The sequence below is a fragment of the Condylura cristata genome, unplaced genomic scaffold (genome assembly GCF_000260355.1).
Source record: "Condylura cristata isolate star-nosed mole 26May11 unplaced genomic scaffold, ConCri1.0 scaffold00002, whole genome shotgun sequence".
Lineage (NCBI taxonomy): Eukaryota > Metazoa > Chordata > Mammalia > Eulipotyphla > Talpidae > Condylura > Condylura cristata.
The window spans coordinates 43,392,390-43,405,795 of record NW_004567103.1 but is presented as its reverse complement, the minus strand read 5'-3'; the positions used below and the strand labels follow the sequence as shown (position 1 = coordinate 43,405,795).

The 13,406-nt window shown below is 41.3% G+C and overlaps 1 protein-coding gene across 2 annotated transcripts in view; it reads right to left on the bottom strand.

Moving 5' to 3' along the window:
• Nucleotides 1-13,406, bottom strand: part of WIPF1 (WAS/WASL interacting protein family, member 1) — a 110,007-nt gene that overhangs the window by 65,620 nt on the left and 30,981 nt on the right. The window contains exon 1 of one of the 2 annotated variants that reach the window (XM_012728460.1): nucleotides 4,277-4,297. The exons of the other annotated variant lie outside the window; for it this stretch is intronic. The gene's annotated coding sequence lies outside the window, so the exon portion shown is untranslated. Of the gene's footprint in view, nucleotides 1-4,276; nucleotides 4,298-13,406 lie in introns of those variants that run through there. 2 annotated transcript variants of the gene reach the window in all.

Below are 13,406 nucleotides of genomic sequence, written 5' to 3'. Positions count from 1 at the left end.
CGGAAGTGGCTTCAGATTCTCAGTGCTGCGCTTTAACCCGCTGCGCCACCAGGGAGGGCCTAGAGGTCTTTTTTACCCTCTTTAAACTGCACCATTTCTAATGAAGAAATGGAGGGAAACTGGAATGATGGAGTGAAAACTCAAATCTGACGTACAGGCAATTTCTAGAGATGGTGGAATATACATGAGAATTAACTTAGAAGTCAACACCTGTAATGAAACAATCACCACACAGCTTCCTCCTTATCATTTCCTTTCAGAATATGAGTAATTGTAATAACCGTGATGGCCACACCTCCAGGACAATTCCACTGTCCTTGCTTGCTTTCCTGGGGCCAGTTGTCGTTGGTTCTCAGTATCCAGAAACATAATTTAACATCTTGAAGCACTCATGAAGGAAAATGATTATCATGTAATCTGAGGTATATTCAAGTAATCCGTGGGTTAAGAGGGAGGGTGGTATAAGAAGGCATAATTATTGAATGATTCTTGAGGAGTATGATTATTCTTGCATGGAGTCTGGGGTTGATCAATAGAATTGAGGTAACAGTTTTTCTTGAATTCTTTCTGGCCCAAATAAGTATTAATCATGGAAGAAATGAAAAGCATTACCTAAGTAATCTTTGCTCTTCCTTTTCTTATTCTTCCCTTTAGGCCTTTGTCAATTCTCAAGAACTGAACTGCTCACAAACTAAAAGTGAATGAGATTTTACACAGCTTTTCAAAGTCATGAAGGTTCATATTGTTGGAAAAAATCATGCTGCTGAAACTCATACTCTTTCCCAGGGTAGAGACTGCAGGAAGGAAAGGGTTCATAACAGATGTTGTGGGCATGAGAACCTGCATACTTCACAAACCTATGGCTCCCTAACTTTAAGAAAATAATCAGTCCTACAAGAACAACAAAAATAGTAATCTCATTAAAAAATGGACACTGAACTTGAATAATAGACATTACTCCAAAGAAGATCTACAAATAGTCAACAAACATGAAAAGATGCTCAATATCATCAATTGTTAGAGAAGTGCAAATCAAAACGATAGTAAGATATTACCTCACACAAAACAAACAAACAAAAAAAACAGAGAAGCATTGGCTAGGATGTGGAGGAATTTGAAGCATTATTGGTGGGAACATAAAATAGTACAGCTGCTGTGGAAAACAGTGTACCAATTCCTCAAAAACTAAAAATACAATTGTGATATGATTCAGCAACATCACTTTTGGGTGTTTGCATACATATATAAACCTTGCTCTCCTTGAAAGCAAGGTTTCAAGGAGACTTTCATAGCCAAGTTCATACAAGTATTTTTCACAATATCCAGAGGTGGAAGCAATGCCAATGTTCATTTGCCGATGATGGAGAAAGAAAATGTGGAATATATATGTATATCTGTATTTGTATGTGTATATGTGTGGATGTATGTATATCAGAATTATTATTCAGTCTCAACAAGGAAGGAAATTCTGACACCTACTACAGTATGGATAAACTTTGAGGATGTTTTACCAGGAGAAATAAGGCAGCCATGAGCAGAGAAATACTGTATGACACCACTTATATGAGGTACGTAGCAAATTCACAGAACCAGCAGAAAGTGGTTACTGGGGATGATGGGAGAGGGATGTGGGAAATTGTTGTTTAATGACTATAGAATTTGTTTTGTGAGATGAAAATGGATGATTATGTGTGAGACGGTAAATTTTACATTGTGTGCACTTCATCACAGTTTACGAAAGCCAAACCTATGGCTGTTAATATTTCCCAGTACGAGGGCAATGACAGCAATAATGCCTAACATATGCTCAGGAACTTTCCTCTGAGAAGTCGAGAGCAGGGCCTTGGACTTACTAATACCAACTCAAAGAGGTGACAAAAGATGAATTAACTAATTCGATGGTAAAGGCTGCACTCATCAGTCTTAATTTTATGTATCTCATCATTTCATCCTGCAGAAACCCAGAGAGCCCAAACATGTCTAGACGTTGACTCTGAAGTGGTACTCCATATTGTCTGGGATTCTGGAAAGAGAGGTCCAGGGTCTGGAAACAGAGGGACTTAGAAAATCACCTCCTTTCTCTTCAATTTAGAGAATTTGGTCACAAATCCATGCAGTCCCTCCTTGTCGACCAATTTTTCCTCAAACAAAAGATGACCATTAATTTACTTTCACTTTGACTTCAAAATGAGCCCTATTCTACTTGGCAGCAATTCCTGTCTAAAAATGATGTGGGAGATTAATGTTCCAGGTACCCTCCACCATTCAACATGATGCACCACTTTCTGCCATTCCATACCCTCCTCTCTTATTTTCAGAACCATAGCAGATTTGGGGATCAGCCATGTTGCATAATAATGATAATCTATTAAATCTTTTCTGGAATCAAAACCACAAAGAAACACAGTGGAAGTGGGAAGCTGGAGAAGAGGATGAGGAAAGGGAGGGGAGCACAGATGCCCCCAGAAGAAAAGGACTTTATAGGGATGCATTTTCGAAAAAGAGGTCAGGCCATCTGGAAAGTATTTAACATTATAAAAAGCCCCTTCCACTACACGCAGCAGATTCTCGGAACACAAAATTCCCTGATCAACAAAGCTCTATGGCCAATTAAAAAAGCAAAACAAAACCAAAAGAGCATTCCTCGGAGGGAATTCCGGCCACCACGAAGTTGTGAGTTTTTTCTGGCGAGCCCCACGCGGTGTGAAGAGACCTGCCTGCTGCAGCCACCCACCACCACCACCACCACCCCCACCTCCACCCGGGTGTGGCCTCGAGGGCGTCGTTCCTGCAAGACCACCAAACAGCAGTAAGGGTCAGTCGCTCCTCCACCTCCGCCCCATGAAAACACGGGCTGCTGTCTCAGAGCTAGAGCAAGGTTTCGGAAACCACTTGGGCTGAGCTCTCCAGCCCCGAGTCCTCCCTTACGCTGTCTTCCTCTTGGTTTTCTTGCACAACATGTAGAAAATAAAAAGCTGTGGCCGTCCGAGGACATACTCAGCAATGCTCTTTCTCTTTCATCACTGTCCTGGTTATCTTGGACTGCTGGGCTATAAACAATATGTGGGTCCACGAGCCCCTCACCCCCGTGTGTGCTCTGCAGTCTGGACACTTTGTACAGCTCTCTGGAGCAGAATGGGGAGATGAAACAAATTCCCCATCCTGACTCTTCCCTATTCAGCGGATCTCCGTCCTCGGTTAACATATAGCCACAGCAGAAAACTAGTATGTTTTCAAAAAGGTCCAGAAGAAAGCTCTGCCACCTCCATGGCTCACCTGTTCTAGTGCTTCGTGACTGCCTAAGTGTGTAGCAACTTCCTCTAATTCACATTTGAGACATTTTCCTTTTTCATGCGGCTCTTGTGCAATGGTCTCTTTCTGCCTTGAGATTCTTAACTGCCCCTCACTGACCCTACGATGAACAATATTAGCCCCATTAGAGGTTTCCAGGCTCAGCTTTGCAACTCTGGAGCTGCCTCTCTGGCTCTGTTCTGGACTGCAAGTCTTCCTTGACAGAGGAAACAAGGACGACACACAAAGCTCTGAGGACAATGAGATCGCATGGCTTCTGCCAGCTGTTTGTTAAACGCTGGGCAGGTGGGAACTTCCTCATTGCACATTCAAACTGCCCCTGCCCCTTCTCTACTACTTTCTGTTAACCAAAAAAGTTATGACGAGTAAAAACAAAAAACAAAAAACAAAAAAAAGGAGGCGGGTCGAAAAAATATAAAAAGAAACAGGAATTTGTAAACATAGGAGAAAAAAAAATAACTTAACAGGAAATAGAAGCTGAAAGATTCACTTTACCAGAGGACAGATCCACAAAAACAAGGCGCTTTGGTTTACAGCTCCCAGCACAGCGCTTGCACGTATTTCTGTCTCTCCCACTCCCTGTTAGGCACCCAGTGTGAGCCCGCACACAGACGAGCTGGCTTGTCCCTGGTCAGATTTATGCTAATGGTAAACATGAGATAAGGCTTTTGCTGAATTCCATGAGGTAAGTTATTTAACGACACCCAAAGGTTTGCTTTTTACAGGAAGAGAAGTTCTTGACAGGGAACAGAGGTCCCACAATAACGCTCGATGTTTGTTCCTCTAACGACACTGCCGCGGACTCAGCTACCAGCACCGGCTCTGACAAGCAAAGACAGAGCAATTTCTCCACATTACAGAAACGGCTAAAGACAGTTTTACCGACAGAGACAGAGAGCCAGTTAGGTATTTTAAAGTGCCTAGGAGAGATTTTTCGGGGGGTTGGGAGGGAAGAAGCACTGACCTGTGTTGCTTTAATCCGCTGAAAACGACCAAGTTCTCAAGTTCCCTTGCTATCTTCTAGGCAGTTTCCTGTAAAGTAGCATGTGATATACTTCCTCACTGCACCTTCTACGAAGTGGCCAGAGGCATGTGATAAGACTGTCTCTGCTTGCTGAAGAGAATAGTCCTCTATCTAAAGAAATGATTGTCTCCTCAAGGGGTCCCCCAGCTTATTTCAGAAATCCCTAGGGCACAGGTGATGAGGAGATAAACCAGACAGGGGGGCAAGGGACAGTGATATCAGGACTCTGGGAACTTCTGACTCCACAGCAGGGGGAGGAGGAAAGAGAGAGACTTGAGTACGAGAGTCAGCCATCCTGAGGTTGGGGTGGCAGCTGAAAGGGGGGGACCAGTCTCTGGAGGATGTACACCAGCAGAAGCTCTGGGTGGCCTCCCTGGGGTCTGCTGAGTTAGGATTGTCAAGGCTGTCCAGGCCTCTAGAGGGCGCTATCCAAAGGCTCACACCAGGGCCCAGATCACATTTCTGGTCCCGCAGCAAGCACCACTCACCCAGAATTTCCTGAGATGGTCCCAAGATCACAACTATTTAGTCCTGTTGTTAGACGGTGTGCCCTAATTCTTGGCTCAGAAAACAAAGCCACCATACTCTACCTCCCAGGGTTAAATAACTGGCAGGCATTCCCCCTTTTGCTGGCCTCCAAAATACATAGGCCTTTTGGTTTCGCCTGAAAGGAGCCAACATCATCTTCCTGAGGGTTGGTGGTGGGCAGTCCTGGCAGCACGGAACACCTGAATGAGGGAAGGGGTGGGATTTGAGGCTGTCTGGGCCACAGCACCAGCGAGAGCACCCAGAGGTGTCCCTCTGTGCCCCAGATGGGGGAAAGAAAGCACCTTTGATCTTGTACTCAGTGTCTGTCTCCATGTCTAATGTCCGAGCTCTCCAGAGGATCCAAATACACAGGAATTTGTGGCCATGGGAACCAATATGTGGGAGTAAAGCAATGTCCAGGACCCATGGGAATAGTGTGCAATTTGTACAACCTGACTCCAAGTAGAAACACCAAAGTTGTTTCTTTCTGGCTATCCAGGCATAATAATAATAATAATTAAAAAAAGAAACCAACAAGGTTTTTAAAGGGACTTTTGTTTTTTAGGAAAGTAACTGTAGACAAGCTCACTGTTCCAAGTCTTGAAAATATAACCCTATAACTTCCTGATGGCGTTTTCCATGTGACATACCACATAGGGAAACAATAGGGAAACAAGTCTTGAGAGCCGGGACTTTGGATGACAGGGAAACCACAAACCCCCACATGAGTGCTTTCTGGTTTTGAGAACTTGCATAATGTGCTTTCCCATTCTGACAGCTGATGGCTGGCTTTCTGATCAAACTGTACAGTTCGATTAGCCAGCTGTGTCGAGATGGCTATACACCTGGCGTCAGCTGTAAAGCAGGAATAATGGTAAAATTCTACCATCTTGGAAAAACAAAATAATACATAAATAATAAGTAATAATGACTCCACTTGAATGAATCTAAAAGTGTCACATTCAGGGTTAAGCTGCCAGATCTATTTTTCAGCTAAGCAGTTACATATGTTCTGCCTGTGTGGAATTTTTAAAGGTCTTAACAACATTCTTTATAGTTTTCCTTAAAATCCCTAAACTAAGCTGTTTTCCTGTCCCCAATTTTTTTGTTCAGCCATGAAAAAATTTTAATGGACTTTGTTAGAACAGTTGTAGGCTTACAGAACAATCAAGAAGACAGCATGGAGGTTCCTATACATTTTGTACTCAGTCTCCCCTACTAAAATATTATGTTGAATAACACACAACAGTTTATCAGGCCAATCCCAATACATTATTATTGACCAAAGTCCATAGATTAGATTTCCTTCGTTCTTATCAGGTGTACTTTTTCTGTTCTACATCCCCAACAGGCCACCACATTATATTTAGTCATCACAGCTCTTTAGGCAATTCATAATCATGACAATTTCTTAGGTTTTTCTCATTTTTGATATTTTTGAGGAGGATATTTTATAGACTGTCCCAGGATTGGGTTTGTCTGATGTTTTTCTCATGAGAAGCCTGTAGTGATGGGTTATTTGGAGCACACAGGAAACATGTCATTTTAATCACATCCTATCAAGCACATATTCGAGCCACATGATTTGACTCCTGCAGATACTGGCCTTGATCACCAGCCTGGGGGAATGCCTGTCAGGTTACTCGGTTTTTTTTTTTTTTAAAGATTTATTTATTTATGCATACAGAGCTGGAGTACAGGTCAGAGGTGTGCAGGTGAGCGTATGAGAGGATTCACCAGAGACAGAGCAGGAAGCAGAAGCACACTGCTAGAGGGAGCAACAGGTGGGTCAAGGGAGGTCTGCTGCACCATGTGGATCACCTCCAGGATGGGAATCGAACCTGCACTGCAGAGGCTGCGGACAGCTTCATAGGACTGTGCTTTAACCTTTGCAACACCAGGGAGGGCCCAAATGTCTGTCAGGTTTCTCATTCATGCTGTACAGGGAAAACGGGAAACAGAGGCATGCCCCTGATGCTTGTGTTTCACAATGTAGGTCCCAAAGCCCAGCCAAACCCCAGAGTAATTGTTTCAACACTGATGGGGGAAGTTTTGGGGCATTATGTCATGCCAAAGGATTTCCTCATTAGCAATCACGCAAAAAAGATGCTATATATCATGTTTCTGAGTCCGTGGGGCAACTAAAGTAAAGATGAAAGGTGAAGAAAGTACTTCTGCTGATGCACTGCATGCTGGTGCATTTGTTAAGCCACTGGAATACAATGGAAACCCAAAGCAGCAAGCCCTCAAACTAGCTGTTGTACCGCGAGGACCTCCTCCACTGACATTACGCAGGGCCTGATGCCAACAGCCAGACTGGCCCAAGCACAGACATCCTTGTCGTTCACTCAGGATGAGGTTTAAGAACTTACAAGATAAGTTTTGTTAAGTCAAAACTCCAGATGTAGTAGACAGTACCAAGGACCAAGACACTCTCACATCTTTGTTGCTCCTCTCAGGTAGAATAGAGAATGGAAAAATACAAAGCAGTGTAAACAATTCAAGAATACCAAGGATGTTAAAGAGAGATGGTAATTATACAGATTTGTGGCTCTGAATCAGGATTTGTGCTTTTTTCCTCCACACAAATGACATGAGACCAAGAGAACACCCCATTAACTGGAAGCATCACCTAGGCGCAAAGCCCAGTGCCATTACTTACTAAAGTGGACTACTGTAATCTTTAGTTCCCAGTTTAGTTTTCTCTTTTGTAACAGGGAGTCATTTTATGCATACTGAATGTAATGCTACATTTAAAGAATTTACACAGGGCAGTGCATACTTGGTAGCTACAGTTACTGTTAGTAGGTGGACATTTTATAACTGGTCATTTTTCATTAGAATTTCTCAGAAGAAAAGTAATCAGTCAGGCAATGAACTTTATTTTTGAGAGTTCCCATATGCAGGAAGCTAAGGATATTAAGGAATGAAGAACAGTGGAGCTACAAGGTTTTCAGCCATCTTAGAAAGGCACAGACCAATCAGGAATTATAGTACAAAACCCAGATGAATAGTTAAAGCCTACTGCATTCTATGTATTTAGATTTGGAAGAGTTGGATGTATTTATATTTGATCAAAAATAAGGAGGTATAGATGTATAAAAAATCAATATGTATAAGAAATTTTGTTTCTTTTGAAAATGAGGAAAGCTTCCTGGCCAGTGAAAAACTATGTGGAAGACAGAGCCCAAGAGTAGGTTAGCAGCACCATGGGTTCAGACAGAGAAACAGATGGGATGGGGAATTTAAGAAAAGCTATTTATGTGGTGTGAAGTATAAAACTCGTAAGTCATATCTTTTATAAAAACCTAGATTAAAGAGAGATGTTAATCTTCAACGTTTCCTGGTATTGGAAGGTGTTTTCTTTGAAAGGTAATAGATAAATTCTATTATTTATAAAAAGAATGATTTCAAAGCAGAATCTGGATGACATGGAGTCTCAGGTTATATTCCGGTTACAATTACTTTGCTGGTCATATCTTGCTGAGCAACATCAATCCCAACCACATGTGTTTATCACACTTTTTATGGATTATGATTTGGATTTTGAAGTAGCTGCTAAAAGGCTGAATTACATGATTCTGTAAAACAGGTACATTTTCATTTTTTGGATAAGTGTCTCCATTGTAAAAATTGAAGTAACATGGCATTATAATACTATGTTTTTCAAGGTGTGTCATTAAAAATCAATGTTTGTTTATATGAGGTCAACTTTCAAAAGACAAACATCTCAAGATTTTATCACAATCATTCTCAATGGGTAATACTACATTTTATATATCAGCATCTATAATTTTCTTTGATCCCAAGCAACCTCTAGACATAAACATGGGAAGTATCTAACATAAAACAAGAGTGCCATTTACTAAATTACTATAGCAATGACATACTTATGGTGCTGAAAGCAATGTAATATACACCAATTAACTCCTAAGGGCAAATTTAAATACAAAAAATCTCTAATAACATAAGTACATTTATTGAAATATGTTTTCTGAAAATTTTATATAAACTGCATTTAACCTTAGGGGCACTGTGGATCATTAATAACACTGATGGAAATAGAGGTAGAATAGGAGTTACTAGAATATTACAATGAACTGATTATGGTTTTCATTTTTAATGAATTCTACTTCCCTGTTGATTGGAAAATTACCACCATGAACTATAATATTCATATCAAAACGTGCTGAGATTTTTAGTAATTACTTTATAAGCGTGAAACCTTCCCAAGCAATAAGAAATATGCAGGAAGATTACATTGTGACAAATTACATTGTGACTTAGCATGCGACTAAGTGTACAGTGAAATGCATAAATTTTGCTTTAAAAAATTCACTTTGCTTAATTAAAGACAAAAATTTAAGGTTATAAAGACAAAGACAAGCAAACAAAGCAGAGTACCACCACTACCACCCTGGGTTGTCATTAATGATAAACTGCCTTGTGCTATCCAAATTCTAAAAATAAGATGGAAACACCCTACATGCTCACTACGAGGACCCCACACAATGGTATACTACTCATGTTATACTACTACAATGGTATACTACTACATGGTAAGGTGAAATGGTGCCATTTATAGCAAAATGGAAGTTCAAGGGATTATGTGTAATCAAGCAAGTCAGAATGACAAACACCCAGCATTTATGTAGTGGACAATTCAACAAAGCAAAATACATACAAGAGCTAGCAAACATTAATAAGTGAAGTGAGGTTTCTGAAGTTAAGAAGGATGGGTAGCAGAAAGACCAAGAGGTATAAGGGATAATGGTGGGGAAAATAAATAGGTATAAAAAAATCTAGTAACCCTCAACCTAGCTGTTCAAACTGTGGACGGACAAGCCTTATACCTCTTGTTTGCATGTAATGGGCATGTTTTACTTACACAGATCCAACTCTTTATGCTTGAAAGAGAAAGAGAAACAGAAAACAGTATCAACGTGACAGCCACTTCACCCATGACTCTTTTTTTTCTGTTTAAATTCATTATTTTATTTAGTTTTAAAAACATATTTATTACGGGCCCTCCCTGGTGGCGCAGCGGGTTAAAGCACAGCACTGAGAATCTAAAGCCGCTTCCGCATGAGTTCGATTCCCGCCTGCTCCGGAGGTGACCACATGGCGTGGCAGACCTCTCCTGGCCCGCCCACTGCTCCCCTCAGCAGTGTACTTCATCGATCTGCCTGTTCTGTTCCCCACTCTGTCTCTGGTGAAGCCTCTCACCGCCCCTGAGCCTCTGGCCTGTACCCCAGTTCTGTATGCACAATAAATAAATCTTTAAAAAAATAATAAAAATAAAATAAATAAATAAACATATTTATTACATAATCCGTTATGATCTCTCACCTCTGGGTTCTCTGGGGTGCGCTCATTGAGAAGAATCATGGGTGGAGGTTGTCCATGATTCTTCACAATGAGTGCACCCCAGAGAACCCAGAGGTGAGAGATACGAATTGGCAGTTTCCTCCTCAAGGCTCTCGGTCTGCCTTGAGAGCATGCCACACTAGGTATCATTCCAATTTTTAAAAACACATATATATCATATGCCATAAATGGGAGTCAGCTACTTCATCTGGAGGTCAACCAAGGAACAGCAATCAAGTAATTCCAAATAGGAGTTAAGTTCTACTTTCTCCATCAATGTAAATCGTAACTTCACTTAACTGCACAGGACTATGTCTATATATAAAATCAGTATTGAAGTAATATTAGCTTACAACATGGAATAAGTTTCAAGTGAACAGTCTCCTAAATCAATCTGCATAAACTACAGTATACTTGTCATCAAAAGTCTTTATCTCAACATGGCTCCTCTTGTACTGACAATGGTGGCTCAGAAATTCTGCTGCTACCATGACTTTAGGGCTCATAGTAAACCAGCACCCACTCTGGGCAGTCACAAGCCCCTGCCCTCCTTTTACCATGTTGAATAATGACCTGCGTTCTCTCCATATTTACAGAAGTAAGCACCGCAGAGAGAGGTGTTCTGTGTCCAGGTGCCAATCTCCGCCGTGGGTCAGGGGTCAGCCTCTGCCTCTCAAGTCCTTCCAGGCAGAGGCCTGGCCTGTTGTTCCATGGCACCTATAGTTTACTCCTCCTGGGAGTGAGGAAAGATTCTTGTCACCTGCCTCCCAACAAGAGAAAGCAAAGGAAACCCTCGTTTCCCAAATCCACCATCAATTTGACAAGTTTTATAAATGGCCTACTCTGACTCACAAAATATAAATGCTTCAAAATGAATAAAATGCTGATTCAGACTTCGCGTTAACCTATTTAATAAGTTCTGGATCTTAAGTGTGAAACTTCCTTTGTTCCTTCTACAATTGCCTGGATATTGAGTTATTTCCTGAACCTTCACTGAATCATAATGGCACCCTGATTGTTCAAGAAGGACGAATTCTCTTTTGTTTTGTGGTTTTCTTTAAAATTCAGTGTAAACAGTTTACCTCCTGACAATGTTTTATTAACAGAGAGACAGGTATCCAAACAAGACAGAAAGCCTGACACATGGGAAGCATGTGATGACCTTCAGTCACACCTGTGCTGGCTCACGTTGTTCACAGGGAGGAAGCCCAGGTGGGGCCCGCATGAAAATCTGTGCACAGCTTTGATAAAATCAACACCATTTCTGTCCCGATGTCAAGAGGGAGCTGGCTTTCTCTGTAGCTTTTTCTGGCCCAAAAAGGCAGTGATGGAAAAGCATGACTTACCCACACAGCCTCTTGGGAGGAATTTTCCCTGCAATCTACCACGCCCTGATTTCCAAAATTCTGATTGAACTATCTGTTTATAAAAAGAATACTGCACTGATGCCAAATGGAAGTACTAAGGCCATTATAGTCACACTGCTGCTAAAGCACTAGTTACCTCAGGCCCTAACAGTCTAATCTTGCTGTATATGCTGACAGCTTAGTAAATGCTCTTAATAATACATATGATTAGCCTCTCCATTAACCTAAAATAATTATACATTCAGTGGTTGTGGGAATCAACAGTATTATCTTAAAAAACAATTCTAAATGCTTTCTTTTTTTTTTCTTCAAGATTTTAATTTATTTATGTATACATACTGACCCCTGACCCAAGGCTGAAATTGGCACCCTGGACACAGAACACCTCTCTCCGCGGTGCTTACTGCTGTAAGTACAGAGAGAACGAAGGTCATTATTCAACATGGTAAAAGGAGGGCAGGGGCTTGTGACTGCCCAGAGTGGGTGCTGGTTTATTATGAGCCCAAAAGGTGAATAGGTACAGGGGGTGAGAGGATTCACCAGAGACAGAATGGGGAGCAAAAAAGGCAGATGTACTGAGACACACTGCTGAGGGGAGCAGTGGGCAGGTCAGGAGAGATCTGCCACACCATGTGGGTCACTAACCCGGACCCCACCAGGGATCGAACTCGTGCTGCAGTGGCTGCAGTAGCTTCATAGTGCTGTACTTTAAACCCATTTAGAAGGGGGGGCCTTCTAAATGCTTTCTAATGCATTGTTTCATTTACTGTCATCACTGTCATTTCTACTTTAGAGTTAGTGACACTAAGTTATTGCTAAATGGAAAACAACAGTTAACATGGCCTTCTACACAGAAAAACTCAGTTTGTTACCTTTTACTCTGGATTCCCCATCAATAATTATGTGTTAACTCCTTAATTATGCTCCCATATTTATCTTGTAGGAGAAAAATGCATCAGTAACATTGTGATGGAAAAGGTGGCTCTTACAGTGAGAATCTCACCCACATAATGAAGTGTTATACACCATCTTCCTGCGACATAAAACCAAGCAATCTCATTGCGAACCTGCTACTCTGAGTAACAGATGACCCCAAAACTTAGCTTCATGAAACAGCCATTTCACAGTCCTCAGGCTTGCTGTGATTAAGAACCCAGAAGTGTCACAGGGGAGACCACGCTTCTCTGTTCCATGGCATCTGTGGTCTTAGCCGATGTTCAGTGAATGAGGGCAGTAATACTAGGGGGAACCCACTTTCCTGATGATTTTTTCAATAACACTGGATACAAAGGATGAAGCATATTCAATATTGTTGACCAGAGAACTGGCCTGTTACTGTCCAGCCTCTTGCTGTACGTCTCACTGGTAGCTTGAGACTCCAAACTCAAGTTTTACCCATTGAGCAAACCAGAAGTATGGCCTTTTATGACCTAGCATTAGAAGTCACATGACACACTTCCTTTGTATCCTCTCAGTCAAAGCAGTCACATTCCTTTACCCCATAAGATTTTAAGTAAAGGTGTCCAGACCCACCTCTCATTGGAGAGTTGTCAAAATATGTACAGTTTTGTTTTAAAACACAGTGAGTCTTCAGTTTCCCATCATCTGGTACATCAACATTTTAAGCTTGAACTGTGATTAATAAGCATGTGTGTTCACAGATATCAACCACAAATGGCTGCAACTATATATATATATACATATATATATATATGTATATATATATATATGTATATTTAACAGTTTGTTTTTACATCATTTTGTACATTTTTTTTTCCATCTCAATTGTAATCCCCGCGGGTTTCCCA